At 36.3% G+C, this 19366-nt stretch overlaps 1 long non-coding RNA gene across 1 annotated transcript; it reads left to right on the forward strand.

The window, feature by feature from the left end:
- Positions 1-1624: 1624 nt before the first annotated feature.
- LOC117076467 lies at positions 1625-14409 on the forward strand. The gene is made up of 4 exons (XR_004434374.1): positions 1625-1695; positions 2555-2624; positions 12595-12666; positions 14368-14409. It is a non-coding gene; the product is annotated as an uncharacterized LOC117076467 (long non-coding RNA).
- Positions 14410-19366: the final 4957 nt, after the last annotated feature.

Genomic DNA, 19366 nt, shown 5'->3' on the forward strand with positions numbered 1-19366 from the left:
GTTTGGGGACATGAGGACTATTACCAGAAGCTCACTTCAGATTTGTGTTATTTGTGTTTTGTTTTCTCTTCGTTAGAACTCTCACATAAACAGGCTGACTATCGTAGGATTAGTTCACGATGTTGAAAGGACTCCCCGGCTCCTGGTGTTTCAGGCTAGTAAGCCATTCCTAGGTTAAGTCCCTTGTGAATGACTCCAAGACATCCCCCTCCATCCTCATTCTGGTTGCAAGGTGCAGTTCCTGTCCACTCTTCTTGTGGATGTCTAGGTGTCATCTCAGACCCAGTGCCTCAAACTTCTTGGAAGTTTGGAGCTCACTTCTTGGAAAAAGTTACTTAAAATAGATCATTAGTAGCATTAGAATGAGAATTAAATGAGGTAATGGGGCATGTAGCACAGTGTCTGGCACCAGGAAAGTTTTTTTTTTTTTTTCGTTTGTTTGTTTGTTTGAGACCAGTCTCGCTCTGTCCCTCAGGCTGGGGTGCATAGGCGCGATCTCAGCTAACTGCAAGCTCCGCCTCCTGGGTTCGCGCCATTCTTCTGCCTCAGCCTCCTGAGTAGCTGGGACTACAGGCGTCCTCCCCCACGCCCGGCTCATCTTTTGTATTTTTAGTAGAGACGGGGTTTCACCGCGTTAGCCAGGATAGTCGCGATCTCCTGACCTCGTGATCTGCCCGCCTCGACCTCCTAAAGTGCTGGGATTACAGGCGTGAGCTACCGCGCCCGGTTGGCACCAGGTAAGTTCCTAACAAATGTTAGTTGATGTTACTATGAGTAATAGAGTCTCCTACTTTCTCTAGTTTATCAATGTTATCTTTCCTTGACCATTCAGCCTGAAAAACTTAAAGCCATTTTTATTCTTCTCTCAGTCTCGCTCAGCCTGTCTTACTTGGTCACAAATTCCTTTATGTTCTGTCTTTGTAGGATTTTTTTTCTCTTGTTGCTGCAGCTACCATTCTTTAACCTCTTGTTTCCAATATTGCCAGACTAATAGCCATTCCCCACTCGTTCTTCCTTGTGGACAGAGCCTGTTTCACACTTCGGAGGCTGAAATGCCACATACTCATTTCCCATCCTCCTTTGCACCCAGAGCAGAAACGTGTGACCTGATCCTGCCAATGAGATGTGAGGGGAACGTCTAGGGAGGGTATTCTTCGCTTTAAACATTAAATTAAAAATATTAAATAGTAAGTAAATTAAAGTAATAAAAATATTTAAATATTCAAATGGTTATACACACAAATACATAAAACATATACTTTTTTAAAGACATAAATGGGAACTTTCATTGTTTTCTTCACTGGATACTGTTTTGTCTACATGTTCTGCCTGGAACTACCACAGTCATACTGATACTATGCAAGAAAACATAACCTTTTACAGAATACTAGGTTGAAAGATGAAAACCATCCGGGCCTTGATTTTATTTTGTTTTCTTTTCACACTTTTACATAGAGCCTAGCATCTAAGTACCCAAAGTGGTCTTCTAATTAGTCTGCAAATTTCTTCTCTATTTCTCCAAATTACCCTACATGTTGCTGCTGTATAGCATTCCTCCAACTTACCTTTTATCATGTCTTAGTCCTGCTTAAACACCTTTAACACTTTTCGGTTTGGAGACCATAGTAATGGTCTCCAAATGGAGTGGAGTGACAGGACAACTCAATGAAGCATGTGAAGAAACTGCTAGAAATTGTAAGTACATGAGAGAAATTAAACTTGCCCAATTTCTTACATTTTGGTTGACAATGACTTTCTCACTTGGTTCAGTTATCTGATGGTCACCTATTACACAAGGTGGGGAATCTTTACTGAAAATCAATTGGGAAAGCTTCCTCACTTGTTCAATGGCTTTCAGAATATTTTGACATATGGAAGGCTGTCTGTGCCTAGTTAAGCAGATTGACAGATTATATATTTTAATTATTTTCTAAACTAATTTTCAAAAGTGGCTTGAAGAGATTTTTGTTAAGGAATCATAGTTGAAGATAACACAGTTATGCAAGCAGCTTTCTGCTATTTAGGGAATGAGCTCTTTGTCAGCCTCATTATAAGACCTAAAAAACAATAACCTCATCATATTTGACATGAATCAGCCAAAAATATCAGAATTATTAAGGAGAAAATTTAAAATATGTATTTATATCTGCTATTATTAGTGGTGACACTATCCCTTGGGAATAGAATACCTTGAGATAAAAGTATATGTGATATATACATGTAATATATATGTACATAATATACAAATGTATATAATATATAAATAAATATATGTATATTAGGGGCACAAGCTCAAAATTATATTTCACTAGTAAGGATTTTAATGAGAAAATTAGACACCTGTGACCTATAGGACAATGTTTTCCTTCTTGCTACCTAGTGAAATTCTGCCCCTGCTTTAATATGATAATAATTATTATAAATAAGTGCTTCCCTTTACTGAATGCTTAATTGCATGTCTGGCACTGTACTAGGCTCTATGCCTGATAACGTTTATTTTGTTCAATACTCAAAACAACCCTGTAAGCTAAATATGATTCTCTCATTTTTACAGATGAAGAAGCTGAGAATTGAAAAACTTGCCCAGAGCTACACTGCTAATAAGTTAAAGAGCTGGGATTCAGGTGATGTTTAAACCTTAACTACTATACTGAACTATCTCTTTAGCTCATCTCAATTCCCATGCTCCTCTAGGATTGACAATCAATGGACAAACAAAAGAAATATGTCTACTATTTATCTGGCACTTAATTGTATCCTTCCTTGTGACTTTTTTTTTTTTTTCTGGACACCTGATTTTATTCATCAAAGCCAGTGTAATGTTATGGGAAAAAAGTTGATTTGCTTCCAAGTTGATCTGGAATTTCATCGCAACCCTCACCCATAAACCTACTGCTTCGGGAAAAACAAGCAAACAAACAAACAAACTCTATAGTTTCATTATATGTAGAATGGGTATAAAAGACGTTCTTTAGATAAGTAAACATGTAGCACAGTGCTTAACACATGAGCAGTGAATTAATGCTATTTTCTCAGCTGGTGGGTATATTTCATCTCCAAGCACATTGGAAATTCCTTGAGAGCAAAGTGTGGATGTTTTACTATTTTGTTTCCTTCACAAAGTTATGTACATAGTACCTGCACCGTATGGCTAGCCCTTAGATTCCTCAAATATCCATCAGTTTGTTTTGTTGGAGGATTTATAGTGTTAAGTAGAACAAAATATATATGCTTAGGTTTTGTTACTTTATAATATACCAGCACACAGTCATAATTTTCAAGATTTTTCATAAAAAATTTATCTAAGTATTTTTTTTGTAATACCATAGACAATATTTGTAAGAGAGAAAGCGCACAATTATAATTGAACACTCTGAGGTTGAATAACTAAAGTAGCTGCTTTGAAATAAAGACAGCCTATTTACTTTGCCACTGTGGGATTGTCCTGCTATAATTGTGAGTGGCATTGATGTACTGTAGGCATCCTGGACTTGTGTCCACTCCTGTCTGGGTAATTTTTAGTCAGTATCCTGGGTTCATATCATGGTTGCGAAGTATAGAAGTTAAATTCAATTTGCCACCACCACCAACAAAACAGTTTCATTATGGGATTGACAAAGGGTAAATCTGCTTATTCTGATGTTTAAAAAGAGTGATCTCAGTCTTCAAACTCTTCAAAGGATAGATTGAAATATGATATTAATCTCAAATTAATCTTTCCTACTATGCTGTTATAGCTGTATCCAACCAGGAGACCCCATCTTGGAAAACAAAAGACGATTCAATGGCTGTAGGGAATCACAGTCCAGGCACTCTGCCAATATAACAATTTCAGGCTGAAGTTAGGAATTGACATCAGCAATAAGACTGAAAGTTCTTCCTAAAAAGGAACCTCATGTTCTAAATGAATAGACTTCCACTCAAGGTCAAATTTATATTTTAAAGAATTACTGTACCAAATAGCACTCAGCACCCGGAAAAATCTATGAGCTTGGACATCTCCTAATCTTGTAGTTTGATTCGGTAATATATATTATGGCTTTGGCTTGAAAATTGTGAGCAGTTTATTTGACTCTCTAAGAACTACATATTAAGTTCTATGAAAGAGAACAAGTATGCAGACCCCAGGTGTTTTGAGACAAGGACCAATTTGAGGACATTATATATTTTTAACATAGTTTCCTTGGAAATTGTATGCTTCACAAGTACTCTTTTATACTGGTGATTGTAGGACAAGAGTAATCAATGTCGCGGTGGGTATCTCTAAAGTTTCACAAGAATTTACTTCCTTTCCTGAGATTTCCATGTTACACAGAGTTCCCCTTTCCCACTCAAAGACATACCTGTCAATCTTGGAGGTTTGTGGGAGAAACTTGTGGGAGTCAGAAAAAGTCAAGCGTCAGGAAACTAACATTTTCTGTTCTTTGGATTGGTAAGGACATCTCCTGCTTAGGAGCGGATTTTGCTCTTCATTAGTCTTGTAAAACATAAGTAAGCCACAGCAGTTTGATGTCTGAGATGGGCCTTGGTAGAATAATTCCGTAGTTGAACTTATTAGCAACATTTTATTTTCATCAATGTCCATACTTAATGTGTCCTCTCTTTAGAGAGAATCATCATCTTTCCTTTTTGTTAGAAGAGTTAGACGTAATGGAAAGTGTGTGTGTGTGTGTGTGTGTGTGTGTGTGAGTGTAGAGAAAGAGAGAGAGAGAAAACATTCTATGGAAGAATAGAGCTCCTACCAGGAGTTCATCTATCACTAGCTATTCCTGGACCACCACCAGAGAATCAAATATTATCCCTCATGTTGCAGAAAATCAGAATGATTTAATAATAATATCTAACTTAATATGTCTCCTGCTCTTAGGTAGTTAATTTTAAAATAATTGCTCTGGTGGTCCAAGATTTAGAATCATAAACAGAGAACCAGCTCCTCTTCTAGTCAAAGCTTCCTGAGAGTGGGCTGGCAAAGTTGGAATATAGCTACCCTGTTAAGTGCTTGTTTTCCCTGTTGTATATTCTGCTTGATGGCTACATTTCAGCTGTTAGTTTTCTCTAGGGAAAAGCAGCAAGCAAAGAATATGAATAAATAAATGCTCAACATCTTGCATGCCCAGGATTCATTATAATTTCTTGCAATGACAATGATAGATATTTTGCAATCTTTATTTAGGGAGATCTTGCATCACTTGGCATAATCATATGCCATAACTGATAGTTGAAGTTGTATCTACTCCTATTCCTAGGGTATGGACTTACACACTAACTTAAATAATAATAGAGCATTTTATACATTGATCATAAAAATATGATTCTTTAAATGAAATCCACTACTCATGCACTCAAAGAAAATTTACATAAAATTAAATACAATGTTTATCACTTTATCTTTTATCTAATAATTACTTTTGATTTTATATTTTCTCTACTGATCACATATACCATAGCTTTAATTAAGCACTTTATATTAAATATTTAAAATTTCATTTCCTTTCTCTAGTTTATTTGAAATATTTAAATTTACAGATCCCAAAATTCTCATTAAAGAATTAAACCCTTTCGATTGCATACTTCCCAATATGTAAAGATTATAGTTATATATTTTTACTATTTATTGACCAAGATTTATAATATATTTCAAATATATTTGTTATATAATTGATTTTAAAAAGCAGTGTGTTTTTACAGAGGGAAATTTGACTTCAGCATTTGAACAAGCCTTTGCTAGAATCCTAGTTCTCTCTCTCAAAATGTTGACTTGTGATTTGGGGCAATATATGTAAACTCTCTGATTCTCATAATCATAATTAGATACAGATATCTTTATTCTTTCTTTTCTTTTTAATGTTATAAATTCCCTTTACCATATTCAAAAGCAAACAGGGGGATAATGAAATATAGAATCAGAAGACCCAGGTTTTGGTATGCTCTAGATAGATGATTGTGCAGAAGAGTTAACAGCAGGCTATCCTTAGAAAGCCCTGCTTAAAATGTTGGCCTTTGGCTGGAATATGGGAACTTGGATTTTTGGAGGGTTCCTACTACCTTAACTGATAAGAGCAGTTCACTGCACCTAAATTGTTTGGACAAACAATATGATTTATGCTGTATGCCTGCTTTCCTTCAGGGAACATGGGATTTTAGTGTGTGCTAGGTAGACGGTGCTTATGTAAACAGCTCCCAATAAAACCTCTGGACATTGAATGTCTAATGAGCACCCTGGAAGACAACGTTCCATACCTGTTGTCACAATTCATTATTGGGGGAATTAAATACATACTGCATTATTCCACTGGGAGAGGACTCTTGGAAGCTTGCAGCTGGTCTCCTCCTGATTTTGCCCCTTGCACCTTTTACTTGGCTGATTTTGCTTGTATCCTTTCACTGTAAGAAATCATAGTACAACTATATCAGCATATAGTTGAATCCTGTGAGTTCTGGGTGGATAATCAAAGCTGGGGTCATTTGGTGGACCCCAACATAGTGATCTTGAATGAGTTAATAAGCCTTTCTGAGTCTGTTCCCTCTACTGTAAAATATGCATAATGCTGAAAACACCTGCCTCTCAGGGTGGCTGTGTAATTAAAATGTGATTTTGTATATCAGACAAAGTGCCATACATATGTGAGTCATTGCCATTATGTTTATTGTTGTTACTATTTGCACCATCATCACCATATCTCTCTTTCTGGTGCTTTGGGATATAGTTTCTTGATAGAGTAAGGGAATGGGAGAGTCATCCAAGTCACCCCCCTTCTTCAGCTTGGCTCTGCTATGATTCCATAATTAGCCCACAAGAGACCATGGAAGAGCCGGAAGGATTCGTGCATAAAGTAACCAATTCTCTCCCACTAGCATCTAGGACTGTGAGGCAGACCCTGTTTTTTGGTCTGCTTTAAAGACAACCAAGAATACTCTTATTTCCACCAATCAAAACTCTGATTTTTTTCATGATGAAAGAAAGATTGCATAGTCTCAGTAAGGATACGTTTCTACCCCAGGCCAGAGGATGAATCCTAGCTGGTCAAAACAAATCAGGATAAAATAATCTTCTTCCCCTTGACCACTGATGGTTTAAGATTGGGCAGGTGACAATGTTCTGGTTTATGAGACGGGAGACTAACACTGATAGGGAGTGTTTTCCTTCTTATATAAGAAGACAAAACCTCAAGAGGCAAACACTTTTTTCCACTTGATTATTCCCTCCCTCTTGTCAAGAATATAAATGTGATGCCTGGAAGTGCAGGTGGTCATTTCTTGTTCATGAGGACACAAGCCAACAGGATATTAGAGCAGAAGGGCAGAAAGAAATTTGTCCTTAATGGCATTATGCAGCAGCAAAGTATTTCCTTGTTAAGACACAGGTTCTAGCACACGATAGGCACTCCAATAAAAAGAAACTTTAAAAATATTATTTATTGATATTGGATATACGAAAGAATATTTACAATAGATTAGTGATATGTAAAGCCTGTTGATTGATACCCCTGGGAATCAAAGAAAGTATCAAATCCAAAGTAAATATTTGCACACATGGTTATTGGAGCCTTGACGTAAAACTGTCCTTGTACTCTCAATCCTCAGATCCTCTTGTTGGATTACTACAAGAAAAATGAGCACTTTTACAGCAAGAGTAACAAAGCGTAGTCTGAATATAGCTTTTAATAGCAATGCCTTATTCTGTTTACACCATTTCTGGTTGTAAAACGTTATTACCATTGAGTGTTTGGGGTCATTTTGTTTGAGGCAGAAATTAAATAGTGATGACAGAATGCACTGTTTTTTTCTTTGCGAAAACTGAGGAGAGATCACATGGTGTCTATAATAAGAAACTTTAGGGGACTCACTTCAAACTTATCTCTTCAGTAGCTGCAGTAAACACCTGCTGTCATATTTGACACCACTTGTTAATAAGTGGAAAATTTTGAAAGTATCTGTATCTTAGCATAACTGCTTAGCTGGCTTAGAATTCGTGAATAATTGATGACAACTTTGAGTTGAGATATATGATGATGTACACCAGTGTAGTTGGCTTTACACTATCTGCATTCCAAAGTATTTGTCTTAGTGTCTGATTAACTTCCAAAGAACCCAATTGCACTTTTTTTTTCACTAAATTGATTGATTAATGGCTAACTGCAAGCTACATTTTCCAAAGGAATCCTAAGTGTCTTTTAGGAATTCTACTGAAGCATGTAACAGGGAGTTTATGAGATATACACCCTTTATTTCCAGAAACATTATCTTTTGGCAGAAACGTTCAACCAATGGCTGAGGGACAGTCAGTATTGCCTAAAGTCATTATTGGTGACTCTGGCATTTCCAATGTAAATGTGATTATGTCTCTTTTTGTCTAGGTCTCTTTCATCTTCGAATTTCTCTCCCTTTCCCTTTTTCTTTGGCCAGTGTTTGTATATTGTGGCAGTTAAGAGTAAAGAGGTGGCTTGTTCCTATATTATAGTTAAGTCATTCAGCATTGGCAAACATGAGTAGTAGGTACTAAAAGTTAGTAGTGGGTGTAAAATGCTCTGAAGAGTTACAAGTGCCAAGGAAGATAGAATTGGAGATGTTACTCTTTTAAAGAAGACAGTTTTGTACTTGAAGCCAATTCCTCATTACATTTTTAAAATAAGCTTTTTATTTTAGAATTGCATTAGATTTACAGAAAAATTGGGAAGACAGTACAGAGTTCCCAAATATGTCACACTCGATTTTCCCTACTATTAAAATCTTTGCATTAATATGGTATATTTATCACAATTAATGAACCAATATTGGTATATTATTATTAAATAAAATTTATACTTTATTCATTTTTCATACTTTGTTCATTTTTTGTAGTTTTAATATTAACCAAAGGCTCTTTTTCTGTTCCAGGATCTCATATAGGATACCTCATTACCTTTAGTATTAATAGTTATGCCTCCTTTGGCTCCTCTTTACTGTGAGTGTTTTCAAATTTTTCTTGCTTTTGATGACTTTGATAATTTCAAGGAGTTCTGGTTAGGTATTTTGTAGAATATCCATCAATGGGGAGTTGGCTGAAGTTTTTCTTATGAGCAGATTGGAGTCATGAGTTTTGGGAGGAGACCAAAGAGGCACAGTGTGATTCTTCTCACATTATATCAAGGCTATATACTTGTAGTATGGCTTTTCATTGTTGACATTAGCCTTGATCACCTCGATAAAGGGAGGCTTGTCAAGTTTTCATTGTAAAATTATTTTTTCCTTCTTTCATTACTGTACTCTGCGGAAGGAAGTCATTATGCCCAGCCTACTCTTGAGGAATGGTCAGTTGTACTCTTCCCCCTTGAGGGTAGAATATCTAAATAAATTATGTGGAATTGTTCTGCATGTGGGATTTGTTCTTTCTCCTCCATATATTTATGTATTCATATTAAACTATGGATTTTTATTTTGTATTTTACATTATAATCCAATACTATTTTATTTTGTTGTTCAAATTGTTCTATCTTTGGTCACTGAGAGCTTTTTCAGTTGGCTCCCATGTTCCTTTGACAGAGCTCCATTATTGAGGGTGTTCTGAGCATAGCCTCTACTTTGTAGCACTACTGATATGGACAGGAGATAGGGAAATACTGGGTAGAAGAGAGCGGTTAACCAGCAAGGACTCTGCCCTCAAGTCTGGAAACTTGTGGCCCTAAATAAGAACAAGCATTCCTGTCTTCACACCCAAAAGTTGCCTTTCGGGCTGGCACACCTCCCTATCCCATACCTGTTTAACCCGCAAACTCCCAGCTCTATGAGGAGATGAACAAAATTGCAGAAGAACGGCAGAATGGCAGGGCAGAGAAAGAGAAAAGAGGAGTGTCTGAACACCAAGAGGAGTTTGGCTCGGGATGATCGGAGAGGAGATTGGCCACTGGACGGTCAAACTCCAGGAGCAGATCATCTTCCCACTCCATCCCCCTTCCTGTTCCGCATCCATCCCACTGAGAATCACCTCCACCACTCAATAAAACCCTGGCATTCACCATCCTTCAAGTCTGTGTGCAACCTGATTCTTCCTGTTTTATATACAACACCAAAAGTGGTGTTGTATATAAAAACTCATCACCTAATCCAGGGTCAGACAGATTTTCTCCTATATCCTTTCCTAGAAGTTTTATAACTTTGCATTTTACATTCAGGTGTATGATACATTTTGATTAACTGTGGTTAAGGTCTGGGTTTAGGTTTACTTATTTGCATACAAATATCCAATTGTTTCAGCACAACTCCTTTGAAACTTTCTTCCCTACTATGTCCTTTGAAAGAAAAGGAAAGAGTTGTCTTAAATGTTTACTTAAGGGGAAAAAATCTTCTCAAACAGAAATACCTGAAGAGAAAATGAAAACTTAGGGAAGATGTTCTAACGCTTTCTGAGTTGATCTGGGTCCTTCCAAATCTTCATCTTTGATAGACTAAGTAACATTTGTATTTTATAATATAATTTCTAATTCTAAAATTCTTACAAAAGATGTATTACAGTTTTTGTTTTCAAGAATGAAATTGGGCATTACAAATGTAATGTTAGTATTTTATATATTTGTAATCCAGTCTTAGAAAATTTCCTATTCAAGGATGCAGCACCATCTCTGAGGTGTTACGCTTTAGCTTCGAGTTGTTGACTCTTTTCTGAAATGCACAAGCAGATCTTGCAGTGAAACTGATGCTAGACCATTATGCAAAGACATGCGCTGATTACCCACTGATGATATATTGATTACAGATCTTAGCGGAAGAGAAATGGAGATCACCACCCAACACATGAATTGGGTCATTAGGTGGATTGCAACATGCTAAAATAAGATCCACAAACACTGACCTGCAATGTACAGAAATCAATTTAATAGCAAACTAGACTAAGATAACACAGGCAAGTAAATACATCATCAGGGTGATTTCCTGACTATAAGCAGTGACAGTACAAAAATTCCTTAGTGTGGAGCAAATATCTTAGTAAGTTAGATTTTATTTAAGCAAAGCTGCATTCATTCACTTAACTTAAATATATGCATTGTATGCAAGGCATTGCAACAAATCAAGGGAGGGCAATTGAAAGATAGAAATAAACAAACTTGGCTCTTGGCTTTTGCCTTCTTAAATGTATTAGAGTCTTAGTTCAAGCCATAGTAATTTTTCGGAACTGGCCTAAGTAGAGGAGGGAGTTTATATTATAAACACAGCAAAGATAGAGAAGGGCCCGAGGAAATATATGCATATACTTTATGTTTCTCTGTAGCTTCGGACCTACTTTTTCTGCTTCTCTCATCATACACTAGGATGTGGCTGCATATTTACTTATTCAACAGATATTTATGAATGTTCATGATATCAAACATTGTTCTAGGTACTTGGATACAGACAGCAGTGAAGACAAGTCAAAAAGACCTGGCCTTACCAAGCTTATACCATAGTATGTGGAAACAGACAGCAAACAGTAGACATCAGAAATAAGATATATGGAAAATGTTAGGGCCGGGAGCAGTGACTGACTCCGGTAATCCCAGCACTTTGGGAGACTAAAACGGGTAGATCACTTGAGGCCGGGAAATTGAGACCAGCTTGGCCAACATGGCAAAGCCCCATCTCTACCCAAAATACAAAAATTAGCCAGGTGTGGTGGTGTATGCCTATAATCCCAACTACTTGGGAGACTGAGGCATGAGAATTGCTTGAACCCAGGAGGCGGTGGTTGCAGTGAGACAAGATCATGCCACTACACTTTAGCCTGGGCAATAGAGCAAGACTCTGTCTTAAAAAGGAAAAAGAAAAGAACAATGTTAAAAAGTGTTAAGTGCTAAAGGTATAAATGATTGGAATAGACTGAAGGGGACTGAGTATGCTATAAATAGGGGAGGGGAGAGAAGGGAGGTTGTGATTTTAAACAGAATGTCAGAATAGGCCTCACTGATAGGACAACACTTGCAGAAAGGCTTGAATCAGAAATGTGAGATTTGATCTTGCCAGTGCATCAGTGAAGATGGTCATGGACAGAGGGAATAACCAGGGCAAAGGTTCTGTGTTAGCCTATTCAGGCTGCTATAGCAAACTACACAAACTGGGTAGCTTAAACAACAGTTTTCACAGTTGCGTAGGCTGAATGTCCAAGGTCTGGGTGCCAGCATGCTTGGTTCCTGGTAAGGGCCTGCTCTCTTTTCATCCCTTTTTAAGAGCCCCAATCCAATCCTAGGGGCTCCACCCGAAACCTAATCACCTCCCAAAGGCCCAACCTCCAAATACCATCACATTGGAGACTAGGTTTGAACATATGAATTTTAGAGGGACACAAACATTTAGTCTATAGTAGGTCTCAGGTTCCAATTCCAGGGGTATTGGAACAGCGTAGAAGCCAGCATGCCTAGAGCAGATAGTGTGATAACTAAGAGGTGAGAAGTGAGAATTAATGGGGACACAGGTCACAGAGGACTTTGCAGGCTGTTTGAAGAACTGTATGTTTTTTTCCAAGGATCATGGGAGCTCTGAGAGGGTTTTGATCAGATGAATGATGTGATTCACTTTCAACACTAGATCTTACAGTCTGAGCTACATGAAGAGAGACAATCAATCTCTCTCCCTTTTTCTTTTCAGGCCCTGTTACCCAGGGAACAGGTCAAGCATCCACCCATCACTAAACATTGTTTCCCAAGATGCTGCTGCTTGGTATGTGATCCTGGTTGCTGGAGCACATTTGCTTCTTCACAGGTCATGCACATGAGAAATGGAGGAGTGGAATGGAAGATCAGGCTGGGCACAGTGGCTCATACCTGTAATCCTAGCATTTTGGGAGGCTGAGGTGGGCAGATCGCCTGAGGTCGGGATTTAAGACCAGCCTGGCCAACATGGTGAAACCCCATCTCTACTAAAAATACAAAAATTAGCCAAGCGTGGTGGCAGGTGCCTGTAATCCCAGCTACTCAGGAGGCTGATGCAGGAAAATCGCTTGAACCCAGGAGGCAGAGGTTGCAGGGAGCTGAGATCGTGCCACTGTACTCCAGCCTGGGCAACAGAGTGAGACTCGGTCTTAAAAAAAAAAAAAAAAAAAAAAGAATGGAAGGTCAGCTATCGGAAAGTGGGGAGAAGTTGGCAGAGGATGTAAGGCAGCCAGCAACTCATTAGTTGTTCACCTCATTACAGTTAGAATCGAATAGGATAAAATGTGTTCATAAATATTGTCTCACCTGTATTATACTTAACTATAATGAGGGGTATTGATAAAGTCTCAGGGATTGTGAGAGAAGGAAAAATAGCTTTCTATGTGGTCATTAAAAGCACTTGAGCTTTTAATGCTGAAAGACAGTTTGGATTTGGCTATAGAGAGATGAAGGTAGGATTGGGAAAAGAGGTCATTTAGTGTAGAAGGAAACAGTATGAGCAAGAAGTCCCAAATGTTTCCTCCCCACCAGCAGGGGTAGGTACAGTACTGTAGACAGTATATTATGCACAAACAGATTACACAGAGTTTACTCAGGGGACTGCTAGACCACTCAACAATAATGGGTAATTGCCTTAGCAAACACATCCTTCTATCACTTATGCACCCCAATGAACACTAAAAGAAAAAGGTATTAAGAACAAATGTCAATGTGAAATATGTTATTTTTATGAACATAATTGTTACACTGAGCTCTTGCACAGCACTCTTCTATTAGAAAGTCTATAGATACATTGGTTAAAGAATAAGGAAAATTTCCACTTAAACTTCTTCCTTTTGGATACTTAAACTTGAACATGAGTGCTGGTGACACACTATGATCCAAATTCTAAAAAAGACACTAGAGGCACTTAAACCAAATTATCTATTTTAAGTTAAAAACAAATTCTGTGGGTGACTAAAATCTCCAGAACACAAAAAGTGTTCCTTAAAGTTATTATTTCAAAATACAGTCTGTTTACTTGCTCTAACATTTTTTAATCTTCTAAATATTCTGTACCAATGCTACATTTTCTGGCTAAAAAGTAACATTTTTTTCCGTGTAGGTACATTGAAATTCCGAAGAACAATTGTCTTCTATTTTGAATGAAATATGTAAAATGATTTACCTTAGAATTTACCGCTAAAATTATACAGGAACTCCCCTTTTTAAAGTATAGTATTGGTATCTAAAATCTGAGTTTGTTTCTTGATGTGTATTTAATAAATTATCATACTGGAAACATCATAAACCCTTTATGATACAATTAGATAAGGACCATCAATGAAAGATAATTCCACATATAATATTTTTCATCACTTCTTCACCCATATTCAAAATTTCAAAACTAGTTGTAAATATAGAATTATTTTATGTATGTGTCATACTAGCTATTTCATTCATTCATTCAAATTCTAAGTTCCTTCCTTATTAAACTTATGTTCTATAGGAAGAAGATAAAATGAATATAATGCATGCAAATCACTTAATAAGGTAATTTCAAATATTAAGACATGCTATGAAGAAAATAATTTAGGATCAGAAATACCATACTGTGGATGGCTTAACTTAGACTGGGAAGTCAGTAACAACATTTCTAAGGAGGTGACATTGAGTTGAGACTTAAATGAGGAGCAAAAGCCAGTCTAGCAAAAATTTAGGTAAAAAGCACTTCAGACAAAGGGAATAGTCAGTCAAGACAATTCCTAAATATGAAATGAGCTTAATGTGTTATATGGTAGGAAAGAAGCCTTGAGCAGTGGTTCCATAGTACTCATAATATGTACCTGAAATATATCCTATTTCAGATATTATGAGTAATTTGTGATATCCCTTTTTATTAGGCCACCTTACAAAATCATATCATTGAGACAGATCTGAATTTCACAGATAAAGAAATATTCCCTATATAAAAGAGAAAAGCATAGGAAAATTGGCCAGGTGCAGTTCATGTTAACCATTCCCCAATTCAAAAACAAAAAGAAGGATTCTAAGAAAAAGTAAGTTGATACTTAAGGGATAAGGAAAACCTCCGAATTTTATGAATAAATACCTGGATAGAGCCTGCTTTCTTTAGTGATAAGTATTGGTGGGGAAAAGTATGGGATTTTTGCAAGGTTCTATAGTAAAAAAGATGAAGAACATGGTATTTGAGGCAGAGAAGAAAAATGTTTCAAATATATATATATAAATTAATAAAATAGTTCTATTTCCAGGAATATGGAGGAGATGTAATTTTCCCTATTCCTCTTGCTAAGTACAGCTAAATCCTCTAAATATTATATATTTAAAATGCCCAAAAACCAACATGGTAGTTGTTGAGAAACGACATGGTAGTGAATTCCCTGGGATATCTTTTTACCTCATATATCACATACTAGCAGCTGAAGAAGTTGGTTGCTCAGAAATGCTAATGAGCACAGATAAAACAAGCAACAACAAAATCCCAAAAGCCTCCTCTCTCTAAGCAAATAAACAAGAACAAGGCACCCTAGCAAGACAAAAACGTTTAGACAATAATCACTCTTCTCTAGTCAAACAGCATGGACAACTGTGACTCTACTCCACCACGACAGCAAAGGCCCACTGGGGACGCTAGACCTCCTCACTGATTAGGTTCGTAGTAAGTCACCCCAGTGGAATTGTAGGACAATATAAATGATTTCATCTGAACAACAGAAAGAAAAAAGATTTTTAAAAACTAACAAGTCCTTGAGGATTTGGGGAATGATGAAAAGGATATAACATTTATGTTTTTGGAGTCCTGATAGGACAGAAGAAAGATAGCAGGGCTGAAAAAGTAGTAAAAGAAATAATGACCCAACTTCTCAATCTGGTGAAAAAATGATGAAACTATACATTCCAGAAGCTAAGCAAACCTTCAAAAGATAAACATAAATAAATTCACCCCAAGAGACATCATAGCCAAATTTTAGTGTTCTGAAAACTTAGGAGAAAGAAAAAAATCTTGAATGGAGTGAAAGAGAAATGAGACCTTACTTTAGGGGTGGGTACTAATTAAAATGACGGTAGATTTCTCATCAGAGAGACCATGGAAGCCAGCAGAAAATGACACAACATTTTCCATACTGAAAGAAAAGAACTAACAACTCAGAAGTCTGTATCCAGTAACATATCCTACAGGAGTGAAGGAAAAATCATGACATCATCAGATGAAGGAAAACTAAAAGAATTTGTCACAAGAAGACTAATCCTAAAATGCTTAAAATAAGTTCTCTAAACAGAAAGAAAACAATGAAAATTCCAACCTTGGAACGTAAGGAAGAAATGAAAAGCATGCTAAGCAACAATATAGGTAAATCCAATAGATTTTCTATCTCTTCTTAAGTTTTAAAAATTATCCTTGAGAGTTGAGCAAAAAATCTCAACACTGTCTGATGTGATCTTAAATGAATATAGAATAAATATTTCAGAAATGTATAAAGACAATTTTATAGAAATAGACAAGCATATTTTAATTATTTTCCAAAGGAAAAAAAGGAGGATAACTAAGACAATTTTTAAAAGAATGAGTTTACCCAATTTCAAGACCTATTTTATAGCTATAGAAATCAAAACTGTGTGGTATTGGTTGAGAAATACATAGATTAATGAAACAGAATAGAAAGCAAAAATAGATCCACAAAAATATACTTAACTGATTTTGACAAAGATAAATAAACAATTCAATGGAACAAAAAGATAAGTTTTTTCAACAAATGATACTAGAGCAATCGGACATCCATAAGTTAAGAAACAAACAAAAGAACTACTAAGTTTCACTTTATATTAAAATTTATCTTATAATGTATCAATGGACTTAAATGTGGAACACCCATTTAAAACTGGGCAAAAAATCCTTAGACTTGACATCAAAATCATGATTCATAAAAGGAAAAATTTATACATTGGATCTCATTCGTGTAAAACAAAAAACTTTTCTCTGTAAAAGAATAAAACTTCTCTCTGTAAAATAAAAAAACTTTTCTCTGTAAAAGAAGAAAAATAGAAGCTACGTACTGAGAGATAATGTTTGCAAATCGCTTATCTGAGAAAGGACTAGCAACTAGAATATATAAAGAACTCAGAAAACTGCATTAAATAAACAATTCAGTAGAAAATGGGTAAAAGAAATAAAGAAGACATTTCACTGAAAAGGATGTACAGATGGTAAATTATCACAAGAAAAGAGGTTCATTATTCATTAGTTAGTGAAATCCCAATGAAAACCACAATGAAATATTACTACACTACATGTCAGAATGGCTAAAATAAAAAAATAGTGACAACACTAAATGATGTAGAAGTTCTGGAAAACCAGATCAGCCATATGTTGCTGATGAGAATGTAAAATAGTAGAGCCACTCTGAAAAACAGTTTGGTAGTTTCCTTAAAAACAAAATATGCAATTATCATACAACTCTGGAATTCTTGGGCATTTATCCCAGAGAAATAAAAACTTATGTTCACACAAAAACCTGTGCATAAATGTTTATAGCTGCTTCATTCATAATAACCCCAAAACTGAAGACAACCCAGATGTCCTTCAATGGGTGAATGGTTAAACAAACTGTGGTACATCTATTCCCTGGAATACAACTCAACAATAAAAAGTAACAATCTTAATCAATTTCCAGGGATATATGCTAAGTGATAAAAGTCAATTTGAAAGGTTACCTACTATGTGACTCCATGGATATGACATTCTGAAAATGACAAAATTATAGAAATGGAGAACAGATTATGGTTGCCAGGGATCAGGAAGAGAATGAGAGTCAGTCGTAGGTAACCTCAGCTGTAAAAAGACCAAGTGGTGGCTCCCTATGATGATTAAAATGCTCTGCATCGTTAATGTATCAATGTAATATCTTGGTGGTGATATTGTGTTACAGTTTTGCAAGATGTTATCAGCAGAGGAAGCTGCATTGAAAGTACCCTTCTCTGCAGTATGTCTTACAACTGCAGGTGAATCTACAGTTCCCTCAAAACAAAAAGATTAGTTAAAAAATTAACAGAAGTATAATTTAGCAAGCATAGAAGTATAATATAACAAGTACAATTTAGCAAACTCTATAATCAAAATTTAGGAAAACCAGCTATTTTAGAAAAAAAAAAAAGATGAGATCAAATGAAGAATAAATTGAACACTGGATGAAGCAAGTCACAAAGACTGGAAATAGTTTAAAGATAAAATGTGATTATAGAATTAAAATCATCAGAAGAAGCAATAAATAACAAAATCAACACTTCATTCTATAAAACCAGGAATGAGGAGGAGCATGACAAAAATGGTGGTGGTGCTGAGGATGTACCTTTCAGACTTCTGGCTGCAGGGAGTGTAATTGTGTCACTTACCCAAAGCTTCAGCTGCTGGGCTAGGAACCCAGTGCTACATTATGTGAGCCTATGCTTCCCACATGCTGCCTCAAGCTGGACAGTGACTGAGCATGTCAGGAAGGCCCAAGCTCCTAAATTTGGCTTGAGGACTCCACAACAGCCTTGTCAAACTTCTTAAGACTGCGTCCATTCTGGGATGCTTTCACCCAACATTCCTTCCCTCTGTCCTTCACTGGGCGTCAGACATACATTGTGGTTGGATTGCCTTTCCAGCCTTTCCTAGGTCCTTCTCTGTTTCCTCTTATGTGGGTATTTTTCTTAATAAAATCTTTGAACTTTTAATCGCATCTTGGTTTCTGCTTCTTGGAGGACCTAAACTAACTCAAAGATTTACCAGGACTCAGCAATAGTACACTAAAGATAGAAATTAAAAACAAGGGATAAATTGAAATTCGATAGTTGGAAATAAGCCACCTACTCCTGGCCAGTGCAAAGAACACCAGCAACCAGGTGCCTCAGTCTCAGGTAGGAGACTTTAGGTCTCTTCTGAAGTAATAGAACAGCTGCTAAGAGAAGATCCCCACATACTGATGTTGGAGATCTGGTTAGGAATACAACATCCCATGCAACCAATAAACAAATTCTACTAAGTTTCCAATCAGTTTTCTCATCACTCATTCTTGCATACAAATGGATCAAGGACCACTAGCTCTTGAGGAAATCTTGCAACAAGGAAGTGTGATGTCGAAATGAATACATGCAAAGAGCCAACTGAAACACGCACAAATAAAGTAGGAATAAGAAAAAAAAATCACCTTAAAAACCAATTAGAATCCTCATTCATTCCTGACATTACTTCCATGAAACAAAAACAGGGTGTTATTTTTTAAAATAAATAGCTAGAGATCAAAAGAGAGTTCTGGAGAATTTTTTAAAACGCTTGCAAAGAAATCAGTTTTAAAATTGGAAGATGAAGTCATGGATACTTTCCAGAAAGTGGAACCAAAAGAAGGAAAGAAAGTGAAAAAAGGAGAGGGAAAAAAATATTTGGATTGAGCTAAAAGTATCTTTTAAAAAGAAAAGGGAGAAAATAGAGGGCAAGAAATTATTAA

This window comes from Trachypithecus francoisi, unplaced genomic scaffold, assembly GCF_009764315.1.
Source record: "Trachypithecus francoisi isolate TF-2019V2 unplaced genomic scaffold, Tfra_2.0 Lachesis_group0, whole genome shotgun sequence".
NCBI classification, from domain to species: domain Eukaryota; kingdom Metazoa; phylum Chordata; class Mammalia; order Primates; family Cercopithecidae; genus Trachypithecus; species Trachypithecus francoisi.